Raw genomic sequence first — 24,279 nt, forward strand, 5'->3', positions numbered from 1 at the left:
CAGATTTTAAATAAAATCTGAAGATTATAAACAATGAAGATTATATGTCAAAGAATATTATAAATAGGATCCTTTGGTGGGAAAGGAGGGATCTATAAATTCTTAATCAAATATTTTTCTATTTCAATTTAAAATATTTTTTTTTGTAGAGGAGTGAAAATTGTAATGCTAAATGATTCTTTCATTCTTCCCCAAAGGAGAAATACTCTGCCTAAACCCATCCCAATCATTGATCTGACGTATAATTTAATCACAAATATAAAACTGCTTTCACATGAAAACTTTTCTCCCCACAAAAATACTACTTGTGCAGCGACCCATGTTCTAACATCTTTGTAATTTTTCCTATCAAGCAATGTTTTTAAAATGAAATATCACTTCTAAAATCATCCCCAGTGGAAAAAGAGATTTGAAATATTAAATTCATATGTCCTAATAGCTAAGATTTGCACTTACTTTTTGGATGTATTTTTCTTCAAACATTAGTGTGCATAAAAATCTCCTGGGAAACTTGTTTGAAATGAAAATTTCTGGGTCCCAGCTCCAGGAAATCAAATTCTGTGGATCTGAGGTAGGGCCCAGATACTATCATTTGAATGTGTCACCCAAAATTCATGTATTGGAAACTTAATCTCCAATGCAACAGTGATGGGAGATGGGCCCAATGGGAGATGTTTAGGTCATGGGGGCTCTGCCCTCATAAATGGACTGTCCTTTATGAAGGGAGTGGGTTTGTTATAAAAGCGCATTTGGCCCCCACTGCCATCCATCTCCTGCCTGCTCTCTTGCTATATGATGCCTTCTGCCACGTGATTATGCAGCAAGGAAGCCCTCGCCAGATCTGGCCCCTCAATCTTGGACTTCCCAGCCTCCAGAACCATGAGCCAAATACATTTCTATCATTATAAATTACCCAGCCTGTTATAGCAGCACAAATGGACCAAGACACCAGGTATGTGCATTTTTAACAGGCATCTAGGTGTTTCTAATGCAGGTGGTCCTTGGACCAGACTTTGAGAAACAGCACTGCATGAAAAAGAACTCATTTCCAAGATAGCTGTCCAGTCTTCAAACCCCTTCTCTCAATTCCATACTACTTTTATTTCATTAGACAGTTTTTAAACAATCTCTCATTAGCCTAGAATAAAGAAAACCTTTCAAATGTTATTCTCATTACAACTACACAATAAAAATACCAAAAGGCAAGGCATATAAGAATAAGAGAAAACTGAAAAGCTCACTTGCTCTAAGGTATCATTTAAAGTTAGAACTGAACTTTGGGAGGTCGAAGCAGGCGGACCACCTGAGGTCAGGAGTTCAAAACCAGCCTGGCCAACATGGAGAAACCTTGTTTCTACTAAAAATACAAAAATTAGCTAGGCATTACAGCGCATGCCTGTAATCCCAGCTACTCAGGATGCTAAGGCAGAAGAATTGCTTGAACCCAGCAGGCAGAGGTTGCAGTGAGCCAAGATTGCACCACTACACTCCAGCCTGGGCGACAGAACAAGATTCCTTCTCAATAAATACATAGATAAATAAATAATAAATAATAAAATTAGAACTGGATAGAATCTTGATTATGCTAGGCTAATTCCCTCAGTTTAATCTTTAAACAGTATTTTAAGCACTCCCCTATTAGTTTTTTTATCTATATTCTCCAGTTATTTCATTCATGCCACAAGGTGAGGTAATGCCTGAAATTTAAATCTGTCCTCAACAGATTCTTGCACTGGGCGTTCAAGAAGTCTTGCTTTCATTTACTGTTTTCCTATTTGAACTTTTTAGAATCAGAATTATTTATTTCTTCTATTTATTTCACGATTTTCCAAAAGATGACTTAGAATGTCTAGAAATTCCCTCCTGACTACAAATGTAATTTGTTGCACTGACTACAGTAAACTTGTATTTTTAAGTTACAAATTCAGATACTTTTACTTAAATAACTGCAGACATGGCAAGCTACCCTGAAGTTGCCAAAGTCAATATGTGAAGTCTGTCTCTAGGGCAACAGACTAAAGAGTAGTAAATGAGGTTTTGAACTGCATTCCTGTTCATTTCTGATTTAGCAACAGGCTTCTACATGCTCCTATTATGCTCTGGCCATCCCTTTGTCTGATCTCAAAATTACATGGAGTGAGTTTTGGGTTGCTGTTCTAATATGTTTTAAGACATTCTATTTCAATCTGTCTTGCTGTTCTCATACATGTTATTTCTAATTTTCACTACCCAGCAAATCATATTTGGCTGCCCTGCACAAACACACAAATGTGCATGCACCCACCACCATTTTTAAATTTTTCCATGTGAATTGAGGACTGTAAGTATTCAGCAGCTTAATTAAAAATCTGCAAACCCCTCCACACAATGGACCAGTGCTGATTCAGTAAGTACTTCCTGCTGCTTTTGTAAAAGCTCTTCCCAGTTTTTTTTTTTTTTTTAAGCCACTGCACAGATGATCTCTTTCTACCCAATTCTAGAGTTTCACAATACTTCTTTTTTGTGGACTCAAGAACACACTACACCGTCAATGGCAGAATGTCAATCAATCTAAATTCTCCTACAACGTAAGTTAATAATTTACATTCATCTAACTATAACCAGCACTGCTTGGCAGAGAAAGACACACAAAATCCAGCATCCTGACTAACCAAAATGTAGGTAGAAAGAGTTAACCTAAACTGATATGTAAAGGACATTTTACAAAGTAACACATGACAGAATTTTTTAAAATTGCACGTGTTACCAAAACACAATGAGAACCCCACAGTGCTGCACTTTTCTAAACTTTATCAGTGTTTTTTGCTGTTGTTATAACCTGTTGATTAATCTTTAGATTATACTATTATTTAACATTTTATTAATTTAAAAGTGGTATATAAGACTGTGAAAAAAGGTAAAAGTTAACAAACCAAAAATACAAGTCATCCAGTTTTTAGAAAAGGTTTTGCAAAATAAAAGTTGCTTATTTATACAGATCACCTGACATACAGAAGTAAATATACTACAGTACATATACTCGTATTCTGTAAGCAGATATTCCATCTTAATGATAGTAGGACTGGCATCAAACATCTGCTAAAATAATATATCTATCATGCTACATTATAAACCAAAATCCTAAATTGGTCTAGATTTTGAAAGAAGTTGTTTATATTTACCACAATAAGAAGAGTAACTTGTTTCAAAGAACAAAGTAACAATCAACTTATTAAATACAACCTTAACTCTACCATCTACTAACTGTGAAGTCAGAACTGGATGGATGTTGAGTAACCTCAAAGAAGAAAATAAAATGGAACTTCCTCTTCTGAGCAAACCTACTTAGATTTAAGCCTATATCTATGGATAAAACGTGAACATCAGAAGGCCCTAATGATTGTGTATACTCAAGTCACAACAAAAGCCATGTTGACCAATAGTCTACATATTTAAATGTCCATGTTTCAATTATCCATCTAAATTTATCTATATAGTCCACTAAAATCTACTATATTTTGATAGCACATAGATGACATAAACTTATGTCCTTATAGCAGGGGTAGCAAAAACAGTCCAGAAAACAAAGCTCCAATTGGTCTAACATCATCAACTAACTGTCCTCAAGATCCCATTCTTGCCTACTTGGAGAAAACTGGATAATCCACCTATAAATATAGCAATGATAGTAAACCTCAGTTTCTGCTACAAATAATATGGCCAGAAATACAGCAAGTTCAGCAAGAAAAATCCGTATCGCGGCGGTAGGTCAGTAATAAAGACTGTAACTTTGTAACTGCAGGATATTCTATAAAATGAAATGTAATTTGTAAGTAATTTTTAATGTTACCGGAAACCAAAGGAAGGGCAATAGGGGAGTATCTGTACAAGACCACCTTCAATAGATTCTTCCAACAAAACCAAATGTACTGAAAAGTGGTCACATTAGTTTTTAATCAAAGGCAGGCAAGACAGTCATAAACATCTACACTCATTCACCTGTTCAAATATCAATTGCTTAAGTCAAACAGGAAAACAGTCTGCCAGGGGTGTCATATCCACTTTAAGTCAGAGCAATTGAAGATGTGATGGGTATAAAACTACTACAGAAGCCCAGATGATACTTTCACCGGCCCCTCTGAACCATGTGTCTGAAGTTGGCAAAGTCATTCATGCAAATGGTGTATTATTAGGCAAGGTGTTACTTCGTCAAGTTTTACTTTGAAATCAAATTATTTCAGAATATTTGAAATAAGATTCAGCTATAGTTTATTCCAAATTGAAGCATGAGACACGTATTTCATAAAGAGAGCTCAGATTTCCAAAAATAAGATTACCTAAAAAAGGAGGAGTTAACTAGACAACACAAATTTTCCCCACAAATTTTCCCCAGCATATTTTAATATTTCCACCTTGGTGTGCTATACAGATATTATCACTGAAGTATCAAACTGAGCTAGGAGTATATGCAACCCTGCTCATCTGTATTCTGTCACTTTGTTCTGCTCCACAGACACTGAAGAGGTCATGCTTAATGGCCAAAAAAATTCACTACGTGCCTAAAGGAGAAAGTAGAAAAAGATAGGCAGGCCTGAGGGTGTGACTGTCTATTTAAGCATGCAACTGTATTTTAAACATAATTAGACTAATTGCCTCCCAATCTTAGCTGATGCATCTGCACATGCAATTAATTAGAACTGGTTTTAAAAGATCTGTTTGGAATCCTTTGTTCCCCACTTCCTACAAATCAAATTACCAAGGAGCAAATTTAATTTTTCAGCTTTTATTTTAAGAAAGACACAACTTACATTAACTGGGTCTGATCCACTAATGTAAGTCATTTAACCAGCAATTATTTCATTCTGAAACTAAAATCCCATTCAAATTTTTTCATCTATAAAATAATTCCCTGGTAAATATGACAATCTTGCAAGACTGCTGTAGAAAGAAAAACTTGAATAATCTCATGGCTCTTCATCTAAAAGAGGAAGGGGGAAGCAACAAAGTTCCATTTTGCAGGAAAATTAGAAATGTACACTATTAAAGCTACCTTTTACCATGTGCTTTACTCTCCACTGATTGTTCTACCATAAATCAAAAGTAGTTAACGCATTAAAAGAGGACTTCAAGGGGCTATTTAGCAGAGTAAGACATGATGTGCTCACTGGGAAAAGGATAATGACTGAGGACAAAGGTTCAGACACCGAAACTGGAGATGGGGCCAGAAGAGGACAGTGGAGAGGGTCAAGAAGAGGCAAACCAAAAGGGAAGAGGTGGGGAAAAGAGCAAAAGTGAGCTTGATAGGTTTAGACAGAGATTGTAGTGGTAAACAGGAGAGGTAGACACACTCGCTGAGGGATCTTCCCCCAAATAAATATTTACTGAGAGAGTGAATGGTGGACGGCATCCACAGCAACATTAGGGCTATGCACCTGATCCAGGGGAGAGTGATGAACATGTGATAAGTGAAGGAAGCCACAGAGCTGCAGACAGGCCTGGTAACACGAGGCACGTACGAAGGTGTGAGCTAGAGCCTGGAGAAGACGCAGACTCCAGACTACCATGATCTGTGTCTGAGAGTCTGGAATCTAGAGAGGTGAACGAAGTAGCATCACTTGATAAATGGTAATAACACATATAGGGTGGGGGATAGGAGTACAACTATATGGGCCAGAGAGAATAGGATTACTGTTCTGAAGACAATAAAGGGGTTGTAGGCTTTGCGATCTGAGTCTGAGGCGGCACCATGACATCCCTGCACACGATAGAAACTGTGGAGCTAACAATGGGAATAGAAATAGGAAAAGGGCTAATATCCAGAATCTACAAGGAACTTAAACAAATTTACAAGAAAAAAACAACCCCATCAAAAAGTGGATGAAGGATATGAACAGATACTGCTCAAAAGAAGACATTTATGCAGCCAACAAAAATATGAAAAAAAGCACATCATCACTGATCATTAGAGAAATGCAAATCAAAGCCACAATGAGATACGCCACGCCAGTTAGAATGGCGATCATTAAAAAGTCTGGAAAAGACAGATGCTGGCGAGGATGCAGAGAAATAGAAATGCTTTTACACTGTTGGCGCGAGTGTAAATTAGTTTAACCATTATGGAAGACAGTGTGGCACTTCCTCAAGGATCTAGAGCCAGAAATACTATTTGACCCAGCAATCCTATTAGTGGATATATAACCAAAGGATTATAAATCATTCTACTATAAAAACACATGCACACGTATGTTTACTGCAGCACTATCTACAATAGCAAAGACCTGGAACCACTCCAAATGCCCATCAATGATAGACTGGATAAAGAAAATGTGGCACATATGCATCATGGAATACTATGCAGCCATAAAAAAGAATGAGTTCATGTCCTTTGCACGGACATGGATGAAGCTGAAACCATCATTCTCAGCAAACTAACACAAGAACAGAAAACCAAATACCACATGTTCTCACTCATAAGTGGGAGCTGAAAAATGAAAACACATGGATACAGGGAGGGGAACATCACACACCAGGGCCTGTTGTGGGGTGGGAGGCAAGGAAAGGGAGAACATTAGGACAAATACCTAATGCATGCCAGGCTTAAAATCTAGATGATGGGTTGATAGGTGCAGTAAACCACCATGGCACATGCATACTTATGTAATAAACCTGCACATTCTGTACATGTATCCCAGAACTTAAAGTAAAATTTTTAAAAATTTTAAAAAAGTAATAGGAAAAGGAGAAACATCCACGTGGGCAGTCCAGTTTCCCAATCTGGAACTTGGAGCTGTTCACCTGGTGGGTGTCTGTGACTGTTCAGACACAGACAACAAAGGCTACTCCAGATTGAAGTGCACTGCTTACTTTCAGTGACCTCATAGGACTACTCAACATTGTTTTTGGTGATTCCTGTGCTATGGTTTGAATGGGTCTGCTCCAAAACTCAGGTGTTGCCAATGTGATGATATTAAGAAGTAGGGCCTTTAAGAGGCAATTAGGGCCGGGCGCAGTGGCTCACGCCTGTAATCCCAGCACTTTGGGAGGCCGAGGTGGGCGGATCACAAGGTCAGGATATCGAGACCATTCTGGCTAACTTGGTGAAACCCCGTCTCTACTAAAAATACAAAAAAAGTTAGCCAGACGTGGTGGTGGGCGCCTGTAGTCCCAGCTACTCGGGAGGCTGAGGCAGGAGAATGGCGTGAACCCAGGAGGTGGAGCTTGCAGTGAGCCGAGATCGCGCCACTGCACTCCAGCCTGGGCAACAGAGCGAGACTCCGTCTCAAAAAAAGAGGCAATTAGGCCATAAGGGCTCCTCCCTTGTGAATGTGATAAAGCCCCTTATAAAAGAGGCTTCACTCACCATTAGGCTAGCTTGCCCATAGAGGGCCATGTGAGGACACAGTGTTCCTCCCCTCCAGAGGAACCATCTTGGAGGCAGAGAGTTGCCCTCACCAGATAACTGAACCTACCAGCACCTTGATCTTGGACTTCCCAGTCTCTAGAACTGTGAGAAATAAATTTGGGGTGTATTTGTTTTTACAAATTTCCCAGTCTCTAGTTACAGCAGCAGAAATGGACTAAGACACTCCACTGGAGATATAAGGGTATTCTCTAATTCTATGTGGAAAGCAGATTATGTACCAATGCATGTTAAAGCACACAATTATCTGCTGGTTAAAAAAACATACAAGGATCCAATCTCCCCGTTGGACACACACAGAGCAACAGTAGGAAGGACACATTTCCGGCAAGCTGTGACTCTTTAAGTAAATACGTAGGAGGAAGCAAGTGCAGCTTAAAGTACAGTAATTGTGAGGCATATGACTGCAGTCATGTTTATGAGTGACTATACAGAGAGATTTCAATGAGTTGTACATATAACCCATACAGCAATGATTATATTAGAAAAAGGAAATTCATCTCTGACATTAATCATCAGGCTCCAGACACTCAACAGAATCGGCCCACAATATGGTTGTATTATTTTGCAAAGGAAAAAAAATGATTATCTGAAGGCTAATTTGAATCCACACTATATCAAATGAGGAAATATGCTCAAGTCACGACACAGCCAAGATTAATAGGTGTTTCCACCCACTCCTCAAACAGTTTTAGGTACAAAAAACAATGTCACTTCTCTTCCTAAGAATATGTTAAGCATAGAAATTTGCAGAAATGCATAAAAAAGCATTCCTTTCCATGCTCTCATTTTCTGGTGTTCTGGGTAGCTTTAAAAGTATGAACACTGAAGTACACCAATGCTGTCAGTTATAAAGGATTTGTATTCATTTCTGGGAGCTAAAAACAGAGATGCTGCTATGGTTTGGAATCATACTGCTCATCTCTTGGGTTTATAAAAAAAAAAGCTTGTGACAAGATTTTTTAAAAATCATTCCACATTTATCTTCATAAAACAATACAAAGTGAATTGCCAAATAAGCATATATGACACTTTAATTTACTCATCTATTAAAACTGCTTCAATTTAAACATCTGAATGATTAACAATCATTCTCCTATTTGCAATATTTTTCAACATGAGGTGTGCTCAGTAACATCAACATACATCAAGTATAACCATTCACTGATTTATTTAAGTTAACAAATTCTTATTGAGAACCTACTATGTACTAGGCAGTGTTCTAGCTGCTGGGGATACAGACAGGAATAAATTTAATCAAAGTCCTGGTTCTCATGGAGCCTACTGCCCATTGTGGGGTAGCGGGGATGGGGGTAGGAGGGATTAAACAAATAAATGTATAATGTGATTTTAGATAGACATAAGTGCCATGAAGAAAAACAAAGCAGTGCAAGGCTAGAAGACTGGTAGTAGAATGAGGGGTGGGGCTTTTTTTGGATATGGTGGTCACAGAACACCCTTATAAGGAAGTGACATTTGAAAAGAGACCAAACTGAGGGAAAGGAGCAAGCCATGTTGAGATCTGGGTAAAAGCTGACCTTCCTTCCAGGCAGGGCAAAGACCAAATGCAAAGGCCCTAGGCCTTGGTGGTTTGATAAACAGCAAGAAAGTCTGTATGGCTGGAGCAGAATACTTAAGCTGAGGAGATAAGGTGGAGGAAAAGGGCAGGACTCAGTTATGCGACTGAAGTCTAATGGACCATTATATAACATAGTTTTGAGCAAGAGTGACATGTCACACTAACTGAGGTTCAAGGGAGCTACTCTGGGAGACACAAGTGCACAGAAGGTTAGTTAGGAGACTATGTCAATACATAGAGCTTAACCTGATATCCTCAAAATGCTTTCACCCTTTAGGTTTTACAGGGAGGGTGGAAGGTAGGAAACTACTTTTTAAATTTCGTTATATCGAAACAAATACATGTAAAGTCACGTATACACGCTGTAACACACATTCCTCTCAGTGACTTTGTTAGAAAAACTGAAGAGTATTGTTTCAAATAATCTCAGTCAAGCAGCCTTAAAATCGTGCACAAAACAAGATGACCATCCTCATCCCTTTTATTATAACTAAATGAAAGTCATGTAAGAGTGAATAGTTCTTTTGTCCTTTAAACAGGCTATCTGAAAAACAGAAGCATACTGTCTTTTATTGTCAATTCATGGTTCACAAAGCCTCTGAGGCTGGCTTTCGTCCTTCAAAAGCTTTTAATGGACAGGTACATTTAAGCCTTATTTTACGGACTGTGAGAAATGGAATGCACTGGGAGCGGTCCCCGTCTCCCTTTTATGAAAGGAGGAAGATATCAGCAATGCAGAGTGACCTCACCTATAAGGAATGCATCAGTGACATGGAACAAAGGTGGCTTCCTACTTAAGGAAACCCAATCTGTTTCAGAAAACTGCTTCATTACTTTTGAATGATTTAGGGCTGCGCAGTATGCTAGAAACAATTCCATTCTTTAACCTCTATTTTATTAACAAAACTGTGATATCATTCTTCCTTCAAACATTAAAGAAAAGCCTTGCATATTCATCAATCAAAACTATATTTTATTCAGATCACCTTTGATCATACATGTGTTTGTGCCAACTAAGTGTATTTTTCAGTTGAAGCCTATAAAGGATAGGTGGTGTGCCTACAAGAGTGAGGACTCTGTTATGTTCCGCAGAGACTCAAGAACCACGTGAGATGTGTTAGGTAAAGGCAATTCACTCTTGTTTCAGGCTGCACTTAAGAGGCCCTGCGTTTTCACATTTTATAGCATGTTGAGTCTTCCAGCTTATGAACTGTATCACAGCTTACTTTTTCAAACAGTGATATCAATGCAAAACAAGTTCTTTGAGAACAGAATGAATTCATTCATGGCTAACCCAGATGCAACAAATAGGACACAGAGTTGCTAAAATATTACTTCTCTCTTTCAAGTTTATAAAATATCTTGTTACATATTTTTCCCCAAGGTAATGTGTCAAAAATTTACTTTCTGGAGTCAGATATACAATATTCCATAGGATCAGCTCTTAAAATGTTTTCATGACCATTGAAAAGCGCTATGAAAATTGCTACTATTCTCATTCTAAAGCTACTGATAAATAAGATAGTTGTAATCTAATTACTCCCTACCATCTGTCACCTGGGTGCCAATAATTAGCAACTCTGCCTGATTGCCAGATAACAGTCAACTAACCAGGAAAGTTGGTTTTAAGTATCAAACTGTGAATCAATTTTTGCCTCAATCTATCTTTAACCAACCTATTCTATTTTTTGGCTTAATATCCCAGTATGTCTAGTAATGCTGCCAAGAAACGATGACCTTCAGTTCAGGGACAGAGAATAAATACGTGCTGATGGACTGATGTATTCATAAGCAAAACACAGGCTCTTTTTTCATACATTCTAAATTTCAACATATATCACTGAACATAAGGCATGTTAAATAAATCCTAAACTGGCAACAACCCACAGTAACAGGCAGGATGGGTGGATTATAGCAAAGGGGAAATTAAACAAAAATATGACTCTAGCTAGTTGTTAATGATAAACACCCTCTGCCCAAATACTGACCTGATACCATGAAACCGGATGGAGAAAAAAGCCCTAGGGGTGGGAGGTGGGGACGACTGAGAAATTTACATATCAGGTTAATGTGAAAAATAAACTTGCCTCTCAAGGAAAAGTTTGGATCGCAAAGAAGAAACTTAAATAAACATAGTAACACATGAGAATTTACATAATAAATATTCACATAGAATTCCCACTTCTTACACACAAAGCTCTTCATTCATAGCATACCTAGAAACCACAGCGTGGCACATTTCTAAAGTTACCAAGCCTTCCTAGCGTGTTGCTCCTCAAAATCTCCCATTCTTTTTAATCCATAAGGAAATGTTAGGTAGACCTAGTGTTACTTATTTGTAGGTATCAGATAGCTTAGTCTCCTGAGAGAAGTAATAACTCAAGGTATTTCCATGTATATAGTTAAATTGTTGATACATTAACAATCACAGAGAATCCAGCCTTGCAGCTTTCTGAGCTAGAGAGCCCATGGGCTTTTGTCATGTTTCATATCACAGCTGGCTGGCTTATGATTTGAGACTTGGAAAGGATCCCTTGGGACTAATTTATTCTTCTAACTGCCCTTTTCTTCCCTCTTTCCGCTCCATTCTCAAGAATTTTAATTTAATTTTGAATGTGCATGTTGCCTCTCATAGGATTCAAAATGTAGAGGTGCTATTGCTAACCACATTACCTGTGCTTCCTACCATCCACAGGATTACCCACCTCTGGAATTACTTAGTATAGAGATGATCTGCATCAAAAGAAGCCATTATACATGTAACATTTTGCATTCTAAAAGATTTGCAAGCAGAGAAATTATAAGGTGTTTGGTAAAGATCAACATGACAGTTGGACAGCCAATTCCTATTAGATCAATTTCATTTTCCTCTATGTCAGAATGATGTGCCTGGGGGATAGGAGATAACATATCACATATTTTAACTTTTATAAGGCTTTTGACTCAACTCAGCAGAACATTCTTTCTAATAAACTAGGAAAACATGATTTCTAGACCACCATGGTGGGTGCAACCAAAATGTTTCAAGGGCCGCTCTCAAGAGAATTGTTATTCAATATCCAATTACAGTCAAGTTTCATAAGGATTTACCTAGCATTTGAGTACTACTGTCATTGCTGACTTAAATAGTGGGAAAATGAATGTGATTAAGCTTACCAAAATATACGTGTGGTTAGACACTCAAACTTACAAGGACGTGAATGTGTTCCAATGGACCTTGGAATTCTGGAATGTGAGTAGTCATCTATCAGTTCCATCAAGAAGTACTTACTGAACTGACCACCTACTACTTTTTCCACAGTCGTGAACAGAAAAGAGGTATAAAATTCAAAAGAGCTCCTGATCTCAAGTTCCTTATAACTTGGTACAGGAGACAACACTAAAGCACAATTAATTAGAGAACAATACCAAATGGGGGCAGAGAATATTCAAAATAAATGTAATAAGCAAGGTATATACGTGTTTAAGATCAGGTATCCATATGATCACAAATATGTATTAAAGCAATTGCATTTTGGATTGGCATTTTTCAATTCCTGTTGATAGTGGCCAATTGCTGACACTATCGTAAAGATTACAGAAACAAGTTTAATCCAGAGGGTAGTAAAAACTAACCACTTGAGAGATGGCGGAAACTGAATTTATCTAAGGAAAAGAGAAAATCTGAGATCTAGGCAAAGCATGAACCAGCAACGTAGTGAGTTATTTTTAAAGGTACACAACATGAGGATGTAAAAACAAGGAGCAGGAGGGTCCCATGACAGCCCTTCCACAACTTGAAGCCCCATTCAGAACTTTATCACCACACTAAGAGCTCTTCTGGACTTGAACCCAAGCACAGCAAGCAGGGGTTGGACAGCGTCCAAAGGAGAGTGACTAAAATGATTAAAATGTTAGGAAATGGGTCCTACGAGGACATGTAAATGAAACTCGGTTATTCAGTCCAGATAAAAAGAGAGGAGGTCAGGGCTGCCCCACAGCCTGCAAGGTCAGGAAGAAGAGGTACAGGGGAGCACTTCTTTTCCATTAAGGATGGGATGAGAGGAATGAGAGCACATTGCAAGGACAGGAATTTATATTTAACAGAAAAAAAGAACCTCCTCTGGCTAGGAAGATGGTAAGGCACTGGAATAAGTTTGTATCAACAAGCTTTTGAAACGTCCTTTTGAAGAGACTTTCTAAAAACACAGTAGATGACCATTTTCAAAAAATGTTCACCCAGTGTCGTTTCTTACCCAAAACAGCACATGAATATTTTACCTACAAAATCAGTATGTGAATATTTTAACTATAAATAGAAACTCCATTAAAAAATATATACTTATTGAAATTTGAAGCATAGCAAGGCTCTTCACTGTTGCAGCATTTGCAAAATGCATCAGAAAAGTATATAAATGCATTTGTTTATATCTGTTTATATATGTCACAATTTTTTAAAAGGGAAATCAGCTGCTCTAGATATGAGCTATTAAAAAATAACCAAAACATGGACAAACTGACCAGTAATAACTACTTAAGCCACATAATCTTAATGGTATGGAAGTGAGGGGAAGGGTGGGCAAGCTTGGGGAAGGGTAAGCAAAAATCAGCCACAAAGGAATAAAACAGTACACACATATGCATATGCATGGATACGTACACACACACACACACACACACACACACACACACACACACACACACAGAGTCCAGATAGATCCACTGACCCACCCGTCCATCCATCCATCCAACAGTGCATTAAAACATCCATGTTTTAATAATGGGCATAATAATCTTTCCTAACATTATTTTTTTTTTCTTTTTGAGTCAAGAGTCTCGTTCTGTTGCCCAGGCTAGAGTGCAGTGGCGTGATCACGGCTCACTGCAGCCTCGACCTCCTGGATTCAAGCGTTCCTCCCCCCTCAGTTTCTGAAGTTGCTGAGAGAGCAGGCACAAGCCACCATGCCCAGCTAATTTTTTGTTTTTGGTAGAGATGGGGTTTCACTATGTTGCCCAGGCTGGTCTCAAATTCCTGGGCTCAAGCAACCCTCCCGCCTCAGCCATCCAAAGTTCTGAGACTATAGGCGTGAGCCACCATGCCTGGTCTCCTTAAATTTTAAAAATTAGGACTGCACTACAAAGCACATCTAGTTTCCCTTACAGAACGTCTTAGGAGTCTAAGTCTTTAGTATTATGCTAAAGAAGTAACTAAATTGAATTTTTTTTAATTACTTGAGCTATTATTTTCCCCAATCACAGGGAAGGAGGCAGAGAAGGAAGGAAGGGAGGGAGGCAGGGAGGGAGAGAGAAAGGGAGGAAGGGAGGAAGAAAGGGTGGAAGGGAGGGAGGAAGGAAGGGAGGGAGAAATGGAAGGAGGGAGGGAGGGAGGGACAATGAAAACAGTGACAGACATCTAACATACTATAATGAATTCCACTGGCTGGATGTCTTATCATAGGATAAGAGAACAGGAAGAGATACTATAGATAGTGTTGCTCGCCATTTCCTTTTACAAATGAGGCCCAGAGAAGCTGACTGACTCAAACAGTGTGACACTATAGTTGTAAAACCAGAACTATCTTCTGTAGTCACTAATTTATGAACAGCTTGGGTATCTGAAGTTTAAGCCAGCTGTTTAAAACAGAACAAAATGTTCTACGGTATTAACATATAAGTGTTAATCAATTAAATTACCAGACTACATACACACCAATAGTCTGTTTTGTTTGTTTCTTTCCTTCTTTCTTTGTTTTAGAGACAAGGTCTCATTCTGTCACCCAGGCTGGAGTGCAGTGACAAGATCACAGCTCACTGCAGCCTCAAACTCCTGGGCTCGAGCAATCCTCCAGCCTCAGCCTCCTGAGGAGCTGGGACTACAGGTGCATGCCACCATGCCCAGCTAATTAAAAAAAAAATTTAGAAGGGGGATGGGGATCCCACTATGTTGCTCAGGCTGGTCTCAAACTCCTGGCCACAACTGATCCTCCCACCTTGGCCTCCCAAAGCACTGGGATTACAGATGTGAGCCAATCCACTTGCCCCAGAGTTTATTTTACAATATAACTGTGACATGGTATTAAAAGTTCTAATTTCTAGAAAGAGGGAAAACTGAAGATACTAATGTTTATTGAGCATGTACTAGGTCTTGGGCATTTGAGATTCCTTATTTCATGTAATCCTCACAAACTTGGAAAGCAGCTCTTCATCATTCTACAAATGAAATTAGGTAAGGAAGTAACTTGCCCAAGAGCCACACAGATAACAAGGAACAGAGGAAGTTCTGCCTGATAATAAATCTCCTGCTTTTCCTATTACCAGACACTTTCTGTCCAGCAGGAATCAGAGAGCACACAAAAAGGAACATTCGGAGGAAGAAATTAATTCCTCTGCATTTCCCCTGAACACTTTTGAAAAGTTTTGTATTCTCTGGCATCTCCCCTATGCTTAATGAATCCTGTTTTCTATATCCTGTGCTCACTCACACTGCTCTCAGCTAGGGTAACCTTATGGCCCTGTTCGCCCCAGACAGTCCTGACATACTCCTGTTGACTCTGCAAAATTATCAACAACATCCTTTTCACTCTCAAAAATCTCCCAGGGTAGAGGATAAACTACATGGTCGCTCTGCCTAAACTCCTCACTACAGCTTCCCCCATCCAGGCTTGCCTGACCTCAAAGAAGCTCAGTTACCTGCCTCCCCGCTCTTTCGGCATAATAAACGCCCTGTCCATCAAAGTAGGGGTTCTCACATCAGTAAAAACTGAGAAAAGAAATATGGTTAGGTAATTCTAAATATGGTTCTAAAGTGCAGGACATTTTAATATGCAGACAATCTCTAATTATTGGAATTTCAAGCAGTGTTAACAACTTTAGATGAAGATAATAATCTGGCAGAACAGAGGTGGATAATTCTAGCAGATGAGATCTAGCAAGCAAACCAGCCCCATTTAGAGCTTAATCCAAAGTCAGGCTCCCTAAACTGTCTTTGCTTTCCTGCTCTACCTCAATTCTAAATCTAACAGTTCATCTGAAGGCTCCTGTGGCAGGCACAGTGTGGGCTTCTAAGGGAATATTAAAGGCAGATTACTGGTGTCAATGGGCAAATGTGAGAACCACATGTCACCTCAATGCACCAAGATCATATCCAGGTGCCAATCTGAGTTTGTCCTAAATGTTCAATATCAAAGTTGGCTTTTGCTAGGGTAATTATTTTTTAAATTTCAGGGCTACAAAAGAATTCAGATATCAGAAAAGCCTCATTTTATAAACGAGAAAACTATGTCCTACAGAAGAGAAAACACTGGCCTCAAATCACATAGCCAGGACTAGAAAGCAGGTCTCCTCATTCTTTCCACCATATAGGTGATTCTCAGCTTCCACACATCATATATTTTCATGCTTCATATATGGAGACCCAATACTTTTCTGCTGCCAGATTTGAACTTTCTTGGAACAGCTGCTATGTAAACATTTCAAGCTGTCACACTTTGGGGCCTTTAACCAACACTTCAGCTTCAGCAACATCACAGGCTTTGCACAACAGTGTTAACACTTCCAGTGTCTTCTTAATATTTCAGACTTGTTTTACAAAAATGAGTAGAAAAAGAAAAATAAAAGTGCTACTATAGTACAGTTAAGACAGGAATGAAAATAATAAGATCTACCAAAAATGGCAAAAATATTTAGCCTCATAGACTTCAACTGTGGCAGAAAAAAAGCATATGAAATGCTGAAAAATAATCATCACCGCGCATAAAACACAAGTTCAATAATGGGGAAAAAAACTGTTCAAAGATTTTGAAAAAAACTGAAATAACAGAGATTAGTAAACTAAATGTCACTCTGGATAAGGTGGGCAAATGAAAACTTAAGGTTTGAAATCTAGTTTTATTATATAATGTTTATTCTATGTGTTTAATGTTTTTAAAAACTTTTTAAGTTTTTTAAGGATATTTAAAAACTAAGCAGTTATGTAATTAGGAATGTAAGAATATTTTTTAGCTCTACAAGAATTGAATCTCCTTATAACATATCTAATGTTCAGCTTTTCAACATTACTGCTCACGTTTCCAGGAACTTTATACAAATGCTAGGGATATTTGTATCCCACACTGACGCTCTTACTTACATTGCTACTGTATTATTTTGGGGTACTTCACATAAATTAAAACTAGATATGAAGCATCCTATAGCTAACTTTAGCTTTCTTTCTGTATAAATGTTCATTGCCTAGGACCGCTCATTACATATTAAAATAATGAAAATTCACTCCTGTTCATTCATTCCTGAATTGATAAGTGGTGAAACTACAGTGTTTCAAAAGGATTTTTTCTGGCAAAAAAAAATAATAATAATAATTTCCTTAATCCTTAAGGAATTTATTTCCTTAGGCTAACAGAAAAATGCTCAACATTGACAGCCCTTGCCTTTCTGCACTATGTAACTTAAAAATTCATTTGCATATCCTCCTACTGCTCACTTTTTTCATGTTTCACAACGCAAATAATCTACTATTTAACTGCTCTGTCAGCCATCTGAAATGGCACCTCCATTCCCTTCCCAGCTACCCCGAAAGAGCCCACTCACACATCTATCTTTAAAATGGCTGTGTTTACAGCCACCCATATGTCACCATTCATGAAGCAACTGCTACCATCCTCTTGACTAGGCATTGGCAGACATATACACGACAAAAGGATTGCAGAGCCACGAAAAAGGGTGCCTGGGGCTCTGAATTTTTCTTTTTAAGGTTACTACCTTCAGAAGAAACTAAAAATCAAAATTTGTAAAAGAGCAGAAGATACATGCACTCTTTATAATAAAAGCTTTGGGAGAGTGAGGGAGTTGAAGTTTCTAAATGAGGGAGCCTTACCAGCAAGGCAGCCTCTAGGCATAATATTTCTATCATATGTACACCTCACTATACTATGTTGCTATGTAAATGAGGCTTGCCTGCTATCTGAGTTCCTCACTATCCATACTATGTCGCTATGTGTAGTATTTCTATCACAAGTACATCTCACTATAATATTTGTGCTAGGTTGCTAAAGTATTGTGGACCCTTAAGAAGAATCCTGCCACAACATGAATTACAAAGTCATTTGCCTTTTGACCTTAAAATTTTAAAGTCTTTTTACATATTGTCTTGGGTTTGCTTAAACTACATTAAGCAATATACTAGAGAGAGGATAGATTAATGAACGGAGTGAGCGTCTGACCAGAGTGGAAAAAAGCAGGCATTCTTCCCAATAGAGTGAGTTAAGGAATGGAGGTGTGCAAAGGAGAGCTGGGGGCTCGTGGAATGCTGAGAAAAGACCATAGGCAACAGAAAAATAGTCAGGGGCTTGAACTGACATACTGCCCCTACTCACATGCCTTTTTTGAGCCTCTGATTTTATTCTTTTGCTTTTCTGAGACCAGAGACTAATTATGGGGCAAAACAAAGCATTTTGAGAAGACAACCCAGAGAAGCAGTTTTAGGAAGGCAATGGAGAAGGACTGCTTTCCTGTCCCCCGGTCTGTTCTGCCGTCTCCCCACTGCGCCTCTTTTAGCCACTTGGAAAGAACAGACCACAGCTGCAGGCCAGGGCAGTGCAAGGTGCTGCAAGGCAGAGAAGTTAACACTCAACACAGGTTCTATAGCAGCTGATGCAAAAGCCAGGGATGAAGTGCTAAAGCCAGAGAGCCAGGGCAGAGGTGGAACTTTTCAAAGAACCTCAAGAACAAGATGGACCTCCAGCTAAAGCAAAACTAGATTTTACCTCTTTCCTCCCTTTCCCTCGGATTTTCCTTTTCCCTGCCCAGCCAGCAATAACAGAATAATTTCTCTCCTTCAGTCACCCAAAAGAGAAATGTAAATAAATAAATAAGGACTGGAGCAATAGTGATAATAAATGAAGGAAACTGGGACAGGTCGGGGATCGGGGTTGCCAAAGAGATCTGCATCAGGCTATTTTTCACACACAGGAAACCAACATAACTGAGTTCATGTCTGTATTTTATGTAGCTCTACAGCCAAACACTACATTCACTTTATAATCTTTTCTGTATCTTTTCAGTAACTTTGGTTCTCATCATCCCAAATAGAAATGAAATTAAATATACAGCTAAGGATCCCTAGAGAGGTTGGTACTCACTTCACTCACTTATTCACTTATTTATTCAACAAACCTCTTGTGAGTGTATACTCTGTGCCAGACACTACAAAGGGCTCTGAAAAGTCAAAGATGGACCAAACTCAGCCCCCTCACCACCCCCATTCCCACAACCACTCTGCATGGAGCTTAGGTCCCTATGGCTCCACATCTTTGAGCTGAAGAAATGAAGCCCAGAGAAACCCCACAACCAGCCCATGGCAGTGCTGGAACCAGAGGCCACAACTTCTGACCTCCAAACCACACTCTTCCCCATACATCAAGCTAAGGAGAGTCTGCTTTCCTGGTCCATTGTCATTGTAAAGGAGCTTTATTTGTCCTCTTTTTGTCAAAACAAAATAGGAAGCAAGGACAGTGAGGAAAGAATAACCTCTGCCAGCTGCAACTGAGAAAAGATTCCCCTGCTAAAAGCAACATGAGGTCCCAGGGAAAATGTTTGTTACTTAAGTCAACTGCAGGTAAGGGAAGGAAGCATTTGGGATCGGAAATTGGACAAGTTAAAGTCTTTCAGCCATCCCTCCTACATCCATGAAATAAGAATAATAAGAATAATAATGTATAGTGAGCCGTAAACACGCCAACTGCACTCCAACCTGGGCAGGAGTAAGACCATCTCAAAAAAAAAAAAAAAAAAAGAATGCATAATAGCTTCTTATAGATCAATGTGAGTAGATACGGAAGCTATCCAAGTTTTATCATTAAATTAAAAACCTCAAATTGCAGAACTGCATATACAATGTGATTCCATTTCTATTCAATTTTTTGTCTGAAAGAAAACACAAAAAAACCTCATGACAGTGGTTACCCCTAGAGATTAGGAACAGAGGAGTAGAGATACTGGAAGCCTTGATTTTCTCCTTTACATGGTCTTCTACTATTACATTTCTTACCATGAGCATGTATTATTTTTAATTTTTAAAACAGAAAGAAAAATACTATGAGTATTTTTCTTACACTGAGTATTTTTTAAACAGAAAGAAAAATGCTATGAGAAAAATACTATGAAGAAAAATTCTATGAGTAAAAATACTATGAGAAAAATACTATGAAAAATTCAATGAATGGTACACATAATTAGTACACTTTTCTATATGTATATTATACATCAATAAAGAATTTTTTCAAAAACTGGAGTAGGTCTATGTGCTTAAACATGAAAAGATTTCATAGATATAGTAAATGAATTAGCAAATCATTGCATCTCCAGAGTATGAAATTCTAGTTCTGCAAAAAATCAAGAAAGTATACACATACACATACAAATGTATATGAAAAAATCTGCAAGTATATACACACAATAACATATTCTTCTATACTGTTGAATTTTTTTTACAACCAGAATGCTTTTACATACATTTTGAAATCTACATTCTTTTTCATTTTAAAAATGATAACACTTTGGCTGGGTGCCGCGGCTCATGCCTGTAATCCCAGCACTTTGGGAGGCTAAGGTGGGTGGATCACTTGAGGTCAGGAGTTGGAGACCAGCCTGGCCAACATGGTGAAACCCCACCTCTACTAAAAGTACAAAAATGCCAGGCATGGTGGTAGGCGCCTGTAATCCCAGCTACTTGGGAGGCTGAGGTGGGAGAATTGTTTGAACCCAGGAGGCTGAGGTTGCAGTGAGCCGAGATCTCACCATCGCCCTCCAGCCTGGGTGACAGAGTGAGACTCTGTCTCAAAAAAATAAATAAATAAAATGATAACACTTGACCCCAGAAAGCTGTTGTGAGGTTTACATGATTATGGTTGCATAATACTTTATGTGATATAAAAAAGAATCATTACTTTTTTAAAAAAATTATCAATTAGTATGCACCACAGACCCCCTTTCCCATACCTGCCTTCTACCCCGTTCAAGATCTCATCTCCAAGCCTCACCATCAAGCCTAGCTCAGGAATGAAGTAAAGGTCAGGGACAGGGCAGACATGAAGCCTGGAGTAAGGATCAAGGATGGCTAAAATAAGAGGTCAAGCATGCAACAAACATGGTTTAGCCAAAACAAACAAACAAACAAACAAACAAAACCCACCTTTTCCGTTCTAATTCAATCATTCTGAAACACACAGAAACATTTCCCTCATCCAAACCACCACATTAAATGTCTTGCTTGGGTCTGGTATGAGTTAATACACATCCTCATCCCCATCTGTGCGAAGACAACAATTCCTTTGTCAGTCAGTGTTTGTAGTGAACCTTACACGCCAGGGGAGCATGTCCCAACCACTCTGGTCCACACTTGGTATTCTTTGACCATGCACTTAATCCAAGGACCACGAACTACAAAAAAGAACCCCATCATAGATAGAGACTTATTCTATATCTTATCCCACCCCCTGATGCTTCACTATCTGCTGCCTTATTTGTTGTTTCTTGTGTGTTACCTCCCCCAAATGTAAACTTTTTCAACAGAAACATGCATTAATATCATCTTTGACCTAGTATAGATTATTGAACATAACTGGACCTGAAAGAAGCTCTCTACAGGTGCTTGTTCATAGATGGATGTCAAAGATGTCCCACGGCACAGTTCACAGCAGGCAGTTGCTTTCCACACCAAACCTGGAGCAACTCAGTTGTCCTAACTTTCTCCCACTACTTCCTTCAATTCTTTCTGCCAATGCCATTCCTTGGAATAAAGCCTAGAATGCCTTACTAGGGTGCTACTTAGTCCTGGAAAGCACCAAGTAAGGATCTGTATTTGGTTTGTCCATCATTACCTATCCCTTGAGTAATGCCTTAGGTACTACTGAGTCCTGGAAAGCACTCTCTCCAGACTCCAGCTACAGATCAATCCAATTTGTCAGAGATAAGAAAGTAGTAGTTTTCCCCTCTCAATATTTCCTTTATTTCCTCCAGAACTTTCTGTGCATCTGGTATATTGTCACATAAACGTCAACTTCCTTATAACATGCCTGTCTATTTTAAGAAATTATGCCAGGCAATGTGGGTAGTTGAGGGAGTAGGGAGGGGCTGAACAACTTCTCAAAGATATTCCATGACAGAACACAGAAGGCTGGACCACTGCCAGTTTCTGGGGAAACCAGGACTGAAGGGATTGGCAGTGGACCGAGAGGCCACTCAAGGGGCTGACCTTTAGGAGTATGTCTACAGTCAGAGTTCAAGTCGGCTAGGGCTACCACATCCAAGTGCACAGACTGGGTGGCTTAAACAACAAAAATGTATTTCCTCACAGTTCTGGAGGCTGGAAGTCCAAGATCAAGGTGTCAGTGGGGTTGGCTTCCTTTGAAGGCAACTCTCCTTGGTTGGTAAGTGGCATCTTCTCCATGTGTCTTCACATGGTCTTCCCTGTGTGTCTGCATCCTCATCTCCTCTTCTTATAAGAACACTGTTCTTACTGGATTACGGCCCATGCATGTGACCTCATTTTACCTTAACCCCCTCTTTAAAGGTCCTATCCCCAAATATGGCCACATTGTGAGGTACTAGGAGTTAGAACTTCAACGTAGCAATGTTGGGGGACATAATTCAGCCCCTAATAGTCAGCAATAGGGAAAGAGGGAGAAAGGAGGTATGACTGTGCTATGGAGAAATGAAAGCAGACACAGCATTTACAGGGGAAAATAAATTTCATCTGTGTTCCCTCATATCTAGAATTCCCTACCTTTCTTTCCCCATCTCTCCATTCTTTGACACAAGCTCCAATCCCGTATCTGTTCTGAAGCCCTGCTAATCGTCTCAGTCCCAATGGTCCCTCTTTCTTATCCCAAATGCAGAGCACTTCCCATCTATCCTACCCATCTGACCCTTCACCCTACGTGGCCCTTGGGGCAGTTCTTGATGCCTCCTACATTATCGAATTTGAGGCCTCATCTTACACCGTCCCTGTGGCTTGCCTAGTTCACACTTACCTTCTGTCAGTTCTTCCTAGGAGGCACACCCCTTCCTGTGTAGGTCAGCCCCTTTGAAATATTCTTCCCCTCTGCCCCTTCCCTGCCCAGCCCCCATTCCCTAATTAATATCATTTCACCCTTAAGATCTCAGCTCAGATGCCTCTTCCTCAGGAAGCTTTTGAAGATCACACACACAATTCACCCTCACGCTAAATGCAGGTCTTTCTTCTATCCTCTCCCCTAGCTTTGTGTCTTAGAACTTATTTAATTACATGCCTGCATTGTTATTATTTTATTAATGTGTCTCTCCCACAAGATGGACTACACATTCAAAAGCTAAGAATGGTTTGTCTACCATTACCTATCCAGCAGCCAGTGTAGTGCCTGGCGCCTAATGAGTGCTTAAGAAGTATTTATTAAATAAAGCAACGAATAAACTAAGTATAAATTAGTATAAATCAGGGGGTCTCATGTGATCTATTTTTTGGATGAATAAATTTGCTGTGAAGTAGAGGCATCATGAAATCATTAAGTAATGATATCTAAACAGAAACATGCACAGATATTAAGAGAACTTAATGTTAAGAGATATTAAGAAAACTTAAAAGAATTTGCTTTTTTTGAGATGGAGTTTCGCTCTTTTTGGCCAGACTGGAGTGCAAGGGTGCGATCTCAGCTCACTGTAACCTCTGTCTCCTGGGTTCAAGCGATTCTCCAGCCTCGGCCTCCCAAGTAGCTGGGGTTATAGGCAAGTGCCACCACACCTGGCTAATTTTGTATTTTTAGTAGATACAGGGTTTCACCATGCTGGCCACGATGGTCTGGAACTCCTGACCTCAAGTGATCCACCCACCTCCTCAGCCTCCCAAACTGCTGGGATTATAGGCGTGAGCTACCACACCTGGCCAGCTTAAGAGAATATTAAAGAGAAGTTAATATCTATGCATGTGTCTGTTTAGATATTATTACTTAATGATTCCTTAAATCACTGGAACTGCGCATAGAAAGCAGAAACTATTAGGTCTAAATTCTATAGGAACTACTTAAAAACCATGCTTTCCTTATCTAATTTATATATATGCATTTTAACTTCTGCAGCTACATTTCTTAGGCCATTAACAGGTATCAGCAGTGTCCCTTTCCCTATGGCTCATGCCACTGCTTGATTTTGGCCTAAAACCAACAGGAATTCTTTACTTAGAGGTAAAAAACTGATGGATTCCCATGGTGATTCCAATCCCACACTCTCCTTTTCTCCTTCAAATTAGGCAGGAAACACTAAGATTTTGGGAACAAGATGTGTGTCACACATT

The 24,279-nt window shown here is 39.1% G+C and overlaps 1 protein-coding gene across 4 annotated transcripts in view; it reads right to left on the reverse strand.

The window, feature by feature from the left end:
* The window catches only part of SH3RF1 (SH3 domain containing ring finger 1), a 177,694-nt gene that overhangs the window by 147,732 nt on the left and 5,683 nt on the right, over positions 1-24,279 (reverse strand).

Source organism: Pongo abelii, chromosome 3, assembly GCF_028885655.2.
Source record: "Pongo abelii isolate AG06213 chromosome 3, NHGRI_mPonAbe1-v2.0_pri, whole genome shotgun sequence".
NCBI classification, from domain to species: domain Eukaryota; kingdom Metazoa; phylum Chordata; class Mammalia; order Primates; family Hominidae; genus Pongo; species Pongo abelii.